This window comes from Dermacentor albipictus, chromosome 3, assembly GCF_038994185.2.
Source record: "Dermacentor albipictus isolate Rhodes 1998 colony chromosome 3, USDA_Dalb.pri_finalv2, whole genome shotgun sequence".
NCBI lineage: Eukaryota > Metazoa > Arthropoda > Arachnida > Ixodida > Ixodidae > Dermacentor > Dermacentor albipictus.
This window is the reverse complement of record NC_091823.1, coordinates 98252397-98264728: the sequence shown is the minus strand read 5'-3', so window position 1 is coordinate 98264728 and position 12332 is coordinate 98252397. Positions and strand designations below refer to the sequence as shown.

At 45.8% G+C, this 12332-nt stretch overlaps 1 long non-coding RNA gene across 2 annotated transcripts in view; it reads left to right on the top strand.

Annotated features, from left to right (window-relative positions):
- LOC135901366 (uncharacterized) overlaps nucleotides 1-12332 on the top strand; it is a 32602-nt gene that overhangs the window by 13362 nt on the left and 6908 nt on the right. The window contains exon 3 of one of the 2 annotated variants that reach the window (XR_011512845.1): nucleotides 7089-7212. The exons of the other annotated variant lie outside the window; for it this stretch is intronic. This is a non-coding gene — a long non-coding RNA (uncharacterized lncRNA). Of the gene's footprint in view, nucleotides 1-7088; nucleotides 7213-12332 lie in introns of those variants that run through there. 2 annotated transcript variants of the gene reach the window in all.

The window sequence follows — 12332 nt, the reverse complement described above, 5'->3', positions numbered from 1 at the left end:
TACACAACTGGCTAGTTGCATGTCCTTGCTTTAAGTGAAGGTTAATTATGTAAAGGAATACTTTGCATCTTGTTAAAGAAGACCGCGTTCTAGCAATAAAAAACACCCGATACAAACTAAACAACCAATTCAGCCAGGATAAATTGAAGCCGCTTAGAGGCAAGGAAAAATTAGCTTCAATGTTCTGGTGCTACTTTCTCAAAGACAGGTATTGAGTACGTGCACTGCTGGCCAGGAACCTCAAAAAGGCCATAAACGGACAAATTTTGCAGAGTAAATATTCATTTTTTCATCCGACAATTAAGTATGAAAAGACATATCAGTGACTTTTTATGTTATTTATTTTATTTATTAATTACCTGCATCGCCACGTAGGGCATTACCGCAGGAAACTTACAGACTTTAATAGGCGAATGAACAGTTATTTCTATGCGTGGAAAAGGCATCTTTTGATGGTATATATGTAATGCTCGATAGCAAACTGCTCCAATCTCGAACAGTTCTAATAAAAAATTACCGACGATTACGTTACTTCCTAATGCGAAATTTGAGCGCAGCAAATAAGCTGTTTCACCTTTTCGATAGATTGAGGCAAAGAAATCGAGCAACACATGTATGCGCTATCACAGAATTTTTTTTTTATTTTTCACACGTATTCCTTTAACAAAGACTCCACTAACAGTTCTTGACAGTCATGAAGGAAGCTTTGTGGTCGGAGAAATAGACTGATATATGTTTGACTTGGTACACCAATGCTTGATTCTCAAAGACGAGATCTATACAAGTGCCTCGCGAGGTTGTCACAGCCGTGGGACGCGTTACGAGCGAGAGGAACGGGATGTTCTCCCGCATAAGTCTTAGGAAATTGCTGTTTGTCTTTATGTCAACATTAAAGTCCCCCACTACTAACATCGGTGTGGATCGATGGACGGTTAATGCGAGTTGCAGGAAGTGCACGACGTCTTTCGTGAGTGCGGTAGCGGACTCACGAAAGCGGTATCAGTCGGTCGCTGCTAGCGCTGGGGGGATGAAAGGGGGGCGGAGCTGGTTATGAGGCCGACGATAACGCCGACGACGACGCGAAACCCAGGACCGGACGCCAAAGAGCCATTTGTGTAGCCAGCCCTCCTCCACAGTCTCTCCTCCTCCCTTCCATCATCCTCCCTCGCCCGGAGAGCCGACAGCGCGCATGCGCGGCGGCGGAGCAGATTCGTCGGCGAGCTACGACGCGAAACCCAGGAACGGACGCCAAAGAGCCATTTGTGTAGCCAGCCCTCCTCCACAGTCTCTCCTCCTCCCTTCCATCATCCTCCCTCGCCCGGAGAGCCGACAGCGCGCATGCGCGGCGGCGGAGCAGCAGATTCGTCGGCGAGCTGGTTACGAGGCCGACGACAACGCCGACAACGCCGACGACGACGACGACGACGACGACGCGAAACCCAGGAACGGACGCCAAAGAGCTGCGCTCTAAAAAAGGGAATAACGCAAGATGTCACACCCACAAGAAAATTTCCTGACCTTCAAACAGCAGTCCAGTCGATTTGATACATACTGCGGTGCCTGGATATATTGTTCACGGTTTATTCATATTTTAGTTTAATGAATACCGTGGAAAATTTTTCATTTTCATCTGTAATGCATTCTACGGACCTTCACGTCTTGTCATTAAAGTTTATGTTTGCTTTCTGCCATGCTAAGCTGCCGGCTGTAGTTACCAAGAACAAATCTAGCTGAACTGTTCTGCATTTTTTCTAATTTATTTATAAGCGCAGATGTATGTGGGTCCCAACAAGCACATCCATATTCAAGTATTGAACGTACTGGGCATAAGTACGGCTGCGTTTTTAAGTTTATCGCTAGATGACTAATATTCCGCCGCAAGAACCCTAAAACTGACACGGCCTTATTTACAACATAGTTAACATGATTGTTGCATCGTAAGTCATTTGTAAAAAAGAAGCCTAGATATTTGAATTCCTTGCTTAAGTTCAGAGTGAAATCATGCATTGTATACTTATAGGGATGATCAGCGCGTTTTCTTGTGAAGGTGATGCGAACAGTTTTGTCTATATTTACGTGCTACATAAAAGTTTTTCTGAGCGTGAGAGAAGCCTGCGAATACACGAAAAGTTGCCGCATGACTGGCAACTTGAGGCACTTTGCTTGTATTCGCGTGCTTCTTTCATGCTCGGAAAACGCTTTTATGTGGCACGTATTGACCAACAGAAAGATGTTTCGGGAATAATTCATGTTCCTCTAGAATTTTCCCATTAGGACTTTTCATCTAAAGATAATATTTGAGAAGTTGAATAATTAATTAAGACGAGTTACCTAGTTAGGCGAAATGAAAAAAGCTAATCCCAGTATCTTGAAGCGATGGCAAACAACATTACCTAGGTTCTGTCTAGCTACGTGGCTTTTGCATATATTTAATGTTTGGCTGGAGTTACGCGGGTTACCCTGCATAAGCCTGTATAGCCGTGGGCAAAGACAGCTTCGCTTTAATAATTGCACGGCAAGAAGAAAGACGAGATGAATGTGAATTTGGCACTTTGATTCCACTCTGTTCACTCCAGTCTGGTTGTGCTTGCATACTATTCTCTGGAAATTTTGCTTCAGTCGCTCCTTACACGTTAACCAAGTGTTTCTTACTCATTCCGATAAAGGGCACGGGCACCATGGCTCAAGCTTCTGTATACGCAGTTTTTTATGCCCTCTGTGGCGAAACTCATTATCTAACTCAAACAGTTTTCACGGCGAAATTGAAGGACCTTGGAATACATCACGTAGATTGTCTCTCGATCCACGTAAACCAAACCAGCAGATGATACTGCGCCGTCTGCGACGGGCGATGGTGAAAGAATCTATTAGAGCTAAAGTACGTCCCGGCTGCAGCGCGGATCGTGCTCAGTATACGCTCTACCTCGTAAGTCTTACGGCGTTATAGCGAGTCTCCCAAGCGGAACTAGCTCGAGAAAAAGCATAAGAATGGAAAAAAGTTATTTTAGTGTGGGTTCCGCGGTCCCTTCCCTGATTCATTCTATTCTCTGCTTCGTCGTTTGCCTAGCTCACACCTACTATGATTGAGAATATGCACGAAGAGCACCGTGTTCAAACGCGTTCGTGGCCTCCTAAATGCGTGCACGGGCGGCTGCGAATCTTACGCTTTCGCAAGACTCTGCAAAGCCGTGTTCCTCGTAATTTGTTTCAATATGCAGCGGACCGTGTTAGTCACGAGGTGGGAAAACGAACGGACCTATGCCGGAACTATTCGCGACGCTGGCAGAAGACCATGCACGGCCCAATCTCCTCTGCACATCGGCGGTGGCAGATGGTGACGCTGACGAGCCCTCGACAGCCGAGGCACTGGCTACGTCGATGATGGTGGAAGGGAGCGGCTGCGGCTAGAAGACGCAGCAACGAGGCAAAGGAATATGGCACCCTATTAAACCAGCTGCCCATGGCGACCGCAGCGACCGCAGGGCAAAGGGAGAAAGTGGTAACGCAACACCACTTCAGTAATGAATGGAAGGAAGAGGCTGAAGAAAGGAAGGGAGCAACGGCAGAAGTGTAGATGCCGGGTGTGTGCTTGGGAGAACCTGTCGATAATACGAAGTCGATACCAAGCCTCGCTATCGATGCGTTTCCGCACCCGGTGGCATCGACCGGGGATCTAGTGTGAGAAAATGGCGTACAGTGCACGTGGCATCCACTTCCTGCGCCCCCGCTGTTTGTGTTATACCGTTTACACTGTTTCTCTCTTTCTCACCATTACTTCATCTTCTGCTTCTGTCTCCGCAATAAAAGTCATTGCTGCCAGTTGGAAAATACGCCAGTTGCAAGCGTGTCTTTTAATCTGAGCATACGTTTAACCTCTGCCTTCAGTTTTCCGGCTACACATAGATGCCAACAGAACTGGCCACATTTGATCAAATATTATGCAATGTTGTTCAGTCCCAAAGTTCTGTCAATCCCTTGACATCAACAGAGTTGCTCCATTTGCTCGCCAACAAGAAATAATCTTTATCCTGCTTCAAAATTTTTGTGTGAAATTTTTGGGCTCCTCCTTAATTTACCATCAGTTGTTTTTCCCCCCTTATGTGTTAATTAACGATTGCGAAAAAAACGCGATTACAAGCCAATCATGTAGATATTCGTAGCATTGTATCACAAGCTTTCTGGTTGAGAGCATCCTCAGTAAGCGGGAAAATATGTTCTACTCTAGCAATGTATGACACATTTGTCTAGCCATGTCGGCGAGAAATACTTCGCGCATAAATTTGCGTGCGAAACGTGTTTACTATATATAATAAATGGCGCTTCTTCATCAACACGCATTTGAGCATCATAATAAAATGCAAGATATTCTGACTTGCTTGGTTACAGTCCCGTTCGTCACACCTGACTACGGAATGGGGCACGTTAACAGAGAGAAGGAAAATAAATTGTAGCCCATATGAAGTTTGACTTGGTTTTTACTATAGCTGGTAACCCTTCCTCTTTTGCCTAAAATATGGAAGCCCGACGAAACGTAGTAACGGAAACGCGTTCCCTAGTCCCAATCTAACGTGTCCAGCAATGTTGATCGCTTATTATTGAAATACCAAATATATGGACACTCCCAGCGCATTTTTGTCATTAACAGGTCAGTAACACCGTCACCGCGCGTCGTATTCTGCATGTGCGAATGAAAACACGCGAGGGAAGACGACCATCGCAGCTGAGTTTGACGCACGCGGAGGAAGAAAGCGGAGAGAAAATGCGCCGTCTTCCGTGCCGCGAAACGCCGTGGTGGGTATGGCAGGAAGGCAGGGGGGGGGGGGGGGGGGGGCAACGTTGTGCTCCGGCAGCAACTACGCATTTCGCGACCACGCGCTAGGGATTGACGATCGTGACTTAATATCGCGCGCCCTATATGTAGGAATGCGGGTAGGCAGAGAGGGAAAGAGGGGGGGGGGGGGGAGCGGGTGGCTTCGACTCGCCCAACAAGTGCGTACTTTGCACGGCCGCCCGCGGTCGCGTGTGCCGTATTTTGAAGGGTATCTGCAGTGGCGCGTACAGTCGCCCAAATCTTTAACTGGTGTGCGGGAGCGGCGACTTTTCCGTGCGTCAGCGCCGTTTGACGGGGCGAGGCTGGAAACAGTCTGAGGCTAAGCGCATGCGGACAAAGCGCGCTCAGCTGGGCCCATCGTCTACTAGGCTGTTTCCAGCGTCGCCGCGTCAAACGGCGCTGACGCACGGAAAAGTCGCCGCTCCCGCACACCAGTTAAAGATTTGGGCGACTGTACCTCTGTGCGCGCTGTATTCTAGTCGCTCTTGCGTTGAAGTGATAGACGTCACGAAGATCACTTCGCTCGCTGCAGCTGCCCCGCTTGCTCACACCAGCGTTCAGCGTTTTGGAGCGAGCACCTGCGCTCATCCATTGTGATGTGTTAACGTTTGCTTGCTCGTGCTGACACGATGCTTGTTAATTCAGTTAGTAAGCGAGAGTTTCCAAGTTTACACGGCCGATAAAACTACTAACCTTTCTTCGTATAGCTGTGCACTAATTTGCTATCGCAATCGATGCTTCTCCTTTCGGGCGAAACTTCTACTGTTTGGTCCTATGCAACACATAATCTTAAGCAATGCTTATGTTAATCCGGTGTGAAGCTCACACCTTACTTATCTTGCAATTTTTATGTTCTGTTTTGTCGCCTCTTGCTTCACAGTGGCACGTACCCATTGAAGAAGATTCGAGAAGAATAGGCACATACCCAGCGGCCCATACCACATTTGTAAATGTGGACAATCAAATAATTCAAATAACCAGATAAATATAATTGCGCTATTTCATTAACAGGTCCACGTCATTTAGAGATGCTTGTGACCTGGCGTTAGATGTTTAAATTTTATGTAATCATGCTTTTTATGTGTGTGTGTGTGCGCGTGTGTGTGTGTGCGTGCGTGTGTGTGTGTGTGTGTGTGTGTGTTTGTGTGCGTGCGCGCGCGCGCGCGTGTTTGTGTGTTTGTGTGTGTGTGTGTGTGTGTGTGTGTGTGTGTGTGTGTGTGTGTGTGTGTGTGTGTGTGTGTGTGTGTGTGTGTGTGTGTGCGTGTGTGTGTCTGGTTTCGGTCAGCATACAAGGGTTATATAGACCCGTTCACTAGCGCTTTCATTCGGTACACAGATAACCTTCGCATTTATATCTATAAATATATCCGCCGAGAGCCTGAATGACCCAGCAGAAGACATTCGCTTCAAGAAAGCACGGAAGGGTAGGGAAATTTGATGTAAAATAATAAAGAAGCCCTCTTCGGGCACAAAGGGCCACGAGTGCTGAAAGCATCATGAAGGCCTTTCTTTCTCTGTCAGACACAGATTTTCCTTTTATTTTTACCGCATGCTCCGGTTCATCAGGTTTTATTACGAACTTATTCTGGTGACGCCAGTACGACTTCAACCCCGACTGCCTTCCTGCTCTCGTCGAACAATTCTCCGTGGGATCACTTTCTGTTTTGAGATCCTCAGACCTCACGTGCATAAATGAGTTAGAGAGAGAGAGAGAGTTCTTAAAAACAAGCCACGCGTAAGCAAACACAGCAACAACGAAGTAAATGGGAAAAGAAACTACAAATTACAGCGCAGCGAACACGGAAGCGCATAAAACCGGAACTGTTTCCGCGCTTTTCTCTAACTCTTCTTGCCCCCGTTAAATATGCAGCGGACACTGCTTTGAAACACCGCCACGTTTCCAACGCATGTGCTCTTCATGGCCGCAGCCCTTGTTTTGTGCGTGTTTCGGCGTTTCGGTGAGCGGCAACTAATCTTAACTTTTTGTGACATAGCTTTTCTGCTGTGAAAACTACGAACAGCGTTTTCCACTGCTGCTGGGACGCCCGGAAGTTATGGCTTTGTATTATGGAAACGTACACGCTCATATACATCTGCATCACATAGAAAGAGGGTGTTGAGATGATCCCGTAGCAAGATATCTGTCGCAAAGTGGGGGTCGCGGACGCCAGAACAAATATTGGAGCTTTGAGCAAACAATGAATGGCCATTCGTTTTCTTCTCTCATTTTTTTGTGTCTGCTTTTTATTCGTTTCAGAAGCGGAATGATCTGAGTGGGCAGTCTTCTTCTGGCCTCAGTAGCCCCAAAACAGTGTTCGATTCTGTGGATCATCACAACCTATGTGGAGAAACGTTTATAAATGTAATATCTGAAAGGTGGAAACCTGTTAAGAAGAAATAATAATCATTAGCAGCGAATGTTGCAGTCGGTACTACAATTAAATGAAAAAAAGTTATTTACTTGGCAGCTTTGCTTCTTACCTTTGCCAAATACATTAGCGTATAACATCTTTGCCATGTTGCCTCTTTGTCGGCGGTGCACCTTTGCCATCGAGGGCCCTCAGGCCACGATGATGTTACTTAGGACGGAGAGTACGAAGAAGATCGACAAAGTGTCAGCGTTGTGCTCCGTCTTCGCGAAAGTAGTACGCGACGTTATCTAGACGGCGACATTTCCGAAGTGCCAATGGCGCCGAAGTTGGCAGTCGACGGTAGCGGCACCTTGACTACAATGCTAAATGCGTGAATAGCAAAAATTGTATGCATATGTAACAAAATATTGGTTTTGTTAATGATGTGTGCTTTAAATTTCTGAGCAATATGTTTTCGACCGTCTAATAGTTTATGGTTACTCAGAAAATCAACTGTGCTTCGGTTAGAGCTCACGTTAAAAAAATCAAAGGTGGTCAGAAATATTCCCGAGTGCCCCACTATAGCGTACCCGATATTCATATCGTGGTTTTGGTACGTAAAACCCCAGAATTGCATTTAATTCAATATAAATATTCATGGAAAGCACACTGAAGCTTGCAATGTGTTTACAAGGCGGCTGGCATTCCACCGGCCGAAAACGCTGGCCGCTCCGGCTGCTCCTGCTGTGGTGGCTGTAGTGGCTTGCTGCCTCATAAATACTTTTCACAGCAAAGCTGCATATCTCTAACTCCTAATGGGTCTGACGTGTCCATAACAAAAAAAAAAGCTCAGCAGTCGCGCCCCGCAATCACCATTGGGTTCCTTGGAGCACCAGCAGATGGCGCTTCACTCCGCGCATCCGCGGTAGCGGCAGCGCCTGCCGCGCGGGGGAATAAAAAAGAACCAGAAAGCTCGCTTTCGCGCATAGCGTTCGCCGCAAGCATTTCCCGGTAAAGATTACGGTTGCATAAGCTGCGGAGGCCGAGAAGCGGCAAGCATACAAAGCAGGGAGTGATGCAAGTACACTTTCGTACCTGAAAGAAGAACCCGCCTAGTAAATGATTTGCAATGACAGTTCTATGGGAAGGGCACGTATACTGAGGAATCCTAAAGAGCAATGTGCATGTGAGGTGCAGAAAAATTGTGGTTAAGTGCATTTCTTTTGTCCCTGGTCCGCTTTTCGTAGGTGCACGAAGTAGCGGCGCAAGCCAAGTCACAAGCCGTTGAAACACCTTAGGCTAATAATTAAGTAAAGTGCTCGTGACTGTCACCATGTGAATAATTTCAAGCTACGTCGCAATAGGTATTCGTACTAGTTGTCGCCTAAGAGCTTCGCTGACGAATGACTTGTACAGCATGGATTGGAGACCAGTTTTTTGTTTTTTTTTTCATGCAGAATGAATTTTTTTTGTCGTACCTGTCCATGAGTAGGTTACATATTCGCCTTTGAAGGTTGGCGCGGCCGCATATGCTGAATGCAGGCTGGACTCTAATCGCTTAAGTTGATACAAGTATACTCCCTACTATAATACCACCACAATTTAGATAAATTAAGGATTGTAAGTGGCGTCCCAGAAGATATACTGAAGCGTTGAGTGCACATAAGGCATCAATGTATCACCCGAAATCTCCCGCGTGCCGCAAAGCAAGGTCGTGGGACGACTATTTTTCCTAATATACATTAATGACTTACCGAGAGGTTATTTTTCGATAGTTTGTTTAGTTGCTGATGACTGCACAATCTATCATCCTATTACTAACAACGCTGAATCTCGTGCTCTCCATTCCGGCCTTAATACAATTGAATCCTGGTGTAATAATTCTCTAATGTCTTTCAGCTTCAAGAAAACATCGCTACTTATTTTCCGCTGCCGCCAATAATTTATTTCAGCTAAATACGTTGTCGCCGGTTCTTAATATTGTTCCTTCACTTCGGATAAGTTTTTAGGTGTTAAATTGTCCAGTAACATCGATTGGTCTTCACACATTTGCAACATTATCAATGTTGCCAATTGTGTTCTGTGCTACATGCGCGTTATTATACGTTTTATTCGCCTTGAGTAAATTACCAGCATACTTAACACTTTTCCTACGCAAACTGGTACACGCATGCTCAGTGTGGCACCCATACCAATCTAACTTGGCAATAGCACTTAAATCCATAAAGAATCGAGGGCAAGGCTTATTCACTCCGACTACTCTCACCACACTAGGGCCACAAAACTCAAGTCATCCCTGAACCCCCAAAACCTCGAGCGCCGCCGAAATACAGCAAGGCTATGTCTCTTTTACATGTTGTATCACTCGCTATATATAATAAAGTCCATAATGTGGGTGCTTAAATTATGTTTAGATTATCTTTGCCTACAGCGAACTGTCGTCGCTTTGACAGTGGTGACGGCGCACAATTATTGGACGCGAAAGGCTCTGCATGCTACCTTCTTGCCCTCAATGTGGAGCTCATTGTTTAGACTCTTCCCCAGTGCAGCTTAGAGGACGTGGCTCAGCCTTGTTTTCTCCCCACCTTCTCACTTATCATTTCACTCTCTGCGGAACATACAATGGGTGAACCACGACGTGGAAGCTTTTGGAAAGGATTTCTGTACACTCCTTGTATTATACATTTCGAAAGTGAATACCTGTAGCCATATTCAGGAACCATTTTGTTCGTAAGTGCTATTTGTCATTGGCCGGGCGTCTTCACTAATAACATGCTCAGTATCAGAATTGGATAGAATTTGCTCTTACTTACTGCTCTACCATATACAGAGTGTCCCGGCTAACTTTAGCCAGAGTTTAAAAGTATGCGAATACCACGTAGCTGGACAAAACCAAGGTAATGTTTGCCGTCGCTTGGAGATACTCAAATAACTTTTATGTCATTCGGCCTAAGATAATTAGTCTTGATTATTACTTCAACCTCTCAAATATTATAATTGGATAAAAAGCGTCAATGAGAAAATTGTAGAGCAACATGAAAAACTTCCGATATAGCTTTCTGTTGCTGAACACGTGCTACATGAAAGCGACCCGCCGTGGTTGCTCTGTGGCTATGGTGTTGGGCTGCTGAGCACGAGGTCACGGGATCGAATCCCGGCCCCGGCGGCCGCATTTCGATGGCGGCGAAATGCGAAAACACCAGTGAGCTTAGATTTAGCTGCACGTTAAAGAACCCCAGGTAGTCAAAATTTCCGGAGTCCTCCACTACGGCGTGCCTCATAATCGGAAAGTGGTTTTGGCACGTAAAACCCCATAATTTTTTATTACATGAAAGCATTTTTCCGAGCGTGAAAGAAACCCGCGTATACTCGCAAAGTGTCTCGAGCAGCCAGTCGAACGGCAATTTTGCATCCAGTTGCAGACTTCCTTCACGCCCGGAAAAACTTTTTTATGAAGTTTGTAGTTTGCAAGGCCTCGCGCGGTCGCGCGTGCCGTGTCTTGAGAGGTATCTGCAGACGGATCATACCATTGTGCGCGCTGTCTTCTCGCCGTTCTTTCGTTGAAGCGATAGACTGCGCGGTCACTTCGCTCACTGCTGCTGCCAGCGTTTTCACAGCGACTGTCCGCACTCACCAAGTCTGATGTATTCAAGTTTGCTTGTGCAGCCTGACACCATGCTTGTTAATTCATTCAGTAAGTGAATGTTTCCAAGTTTATAGGGCCGATTAATCTACTATCCGTACTTCATATAGCTGTGTACCAATTTGCTATCGCAATCGTTGCTTCGCCTTTTGGGCGAAACTGCGACGTTTATTGGATTCGTGTATTTTATCGCGCTTGTTCTTTTTCCTTATCCCACCGTACGTCATTATTTATGTTTTAATATTGAAAGAAATATTAGGAGAGGTTGGCGTCTTCATGGCGGCACTCCTCGTCACTTAGCAAAGGAAAGAAGTTTGCGTGAAATGCGAGAATAATGACACAAAATATGGCACTCAGTAGTGCACCAGATGAATAAGAACTATACAGTCTAACAGAACATAAATCGCAAAGTTTCTTGCATACCTTCAGTACACATTTGCATATATAAAGACACATATTTTGAATATCCAAACACACATGTACTTACACTGCAAGCACAGAGCACCATCACACATTGCGTAAAAATCACGATCACCTCATAAATAAATCTTTAACCCAGAACAACTCCCATATCACTCATTTAGCTTACTAGAATCAACTGAAACTTAATATTTCCCCAAAAAGTTGGTGTCCTCGAAAAACTTCTTCAAAGCAAGAAGTGCTCTTCTACCATGACCCATGAAGTGTGTGAACTGGCCAAAAAGCTTACTCTGCGGATCAATGGTAGACAAAATGTCAACATTGGGCCAGCTGCCTGGAAACGTTAGCATCACATCTGCATATTAGTACTAACTAACGCGAGCACTTATGTACCTGAATATTAAGATATTGCAAGCAGTACCATTGGCATGCACGTCAATTATTTCGCTTCGGTTAAGCACTCATAGCATAGGAATGACAGTCACCTGTCAGCCACCAATCCCCTATCTGCCAGATTCCGCCTGGATCGACAGGAGGCGGAAACGGATATGCCTTCATACGCATATAGCTTCCGGTGTCCATTGAGCACGCAATGCGGAAAAGCACCTTTACGTCATAAAATCTATAGCAGGAAATGCCAAGGAACCTATAATAAAAACTCCAAGGTAGCTTCTAAACATCGATCACTTTGCCCTTGATGTGCGGTAATGAAAATGCAACGAAAAAAAAGACCAACGTTTCTTCACCGGATACGCTCGGACATATAACGCGCGAAAAAAAATACAAATGCAGACGCCGCGCGCATCATCTCCCGCCTGGAAAGCGGACACTCGACAGTCTGGGATTCACGACATCGGCAGCCTGAAAGAGTGTCACGTTGGGAGAAAATCGTGTACACAGTAGAGCTGGCGTCAGCATCAGCCTAATGAGACACGTCAGTCTGTCAACACCGTTATCCCTCGATGTTGCTTGGCGTCAGAGTCACGCATCTCTCTTGGCGTCTACGCGCGACAGCACCCGGTTGTACAATTTTCATGCCGGAAAGCAATATGTACTCAATGAAGTCAAGCTGCACACACCAAAACAC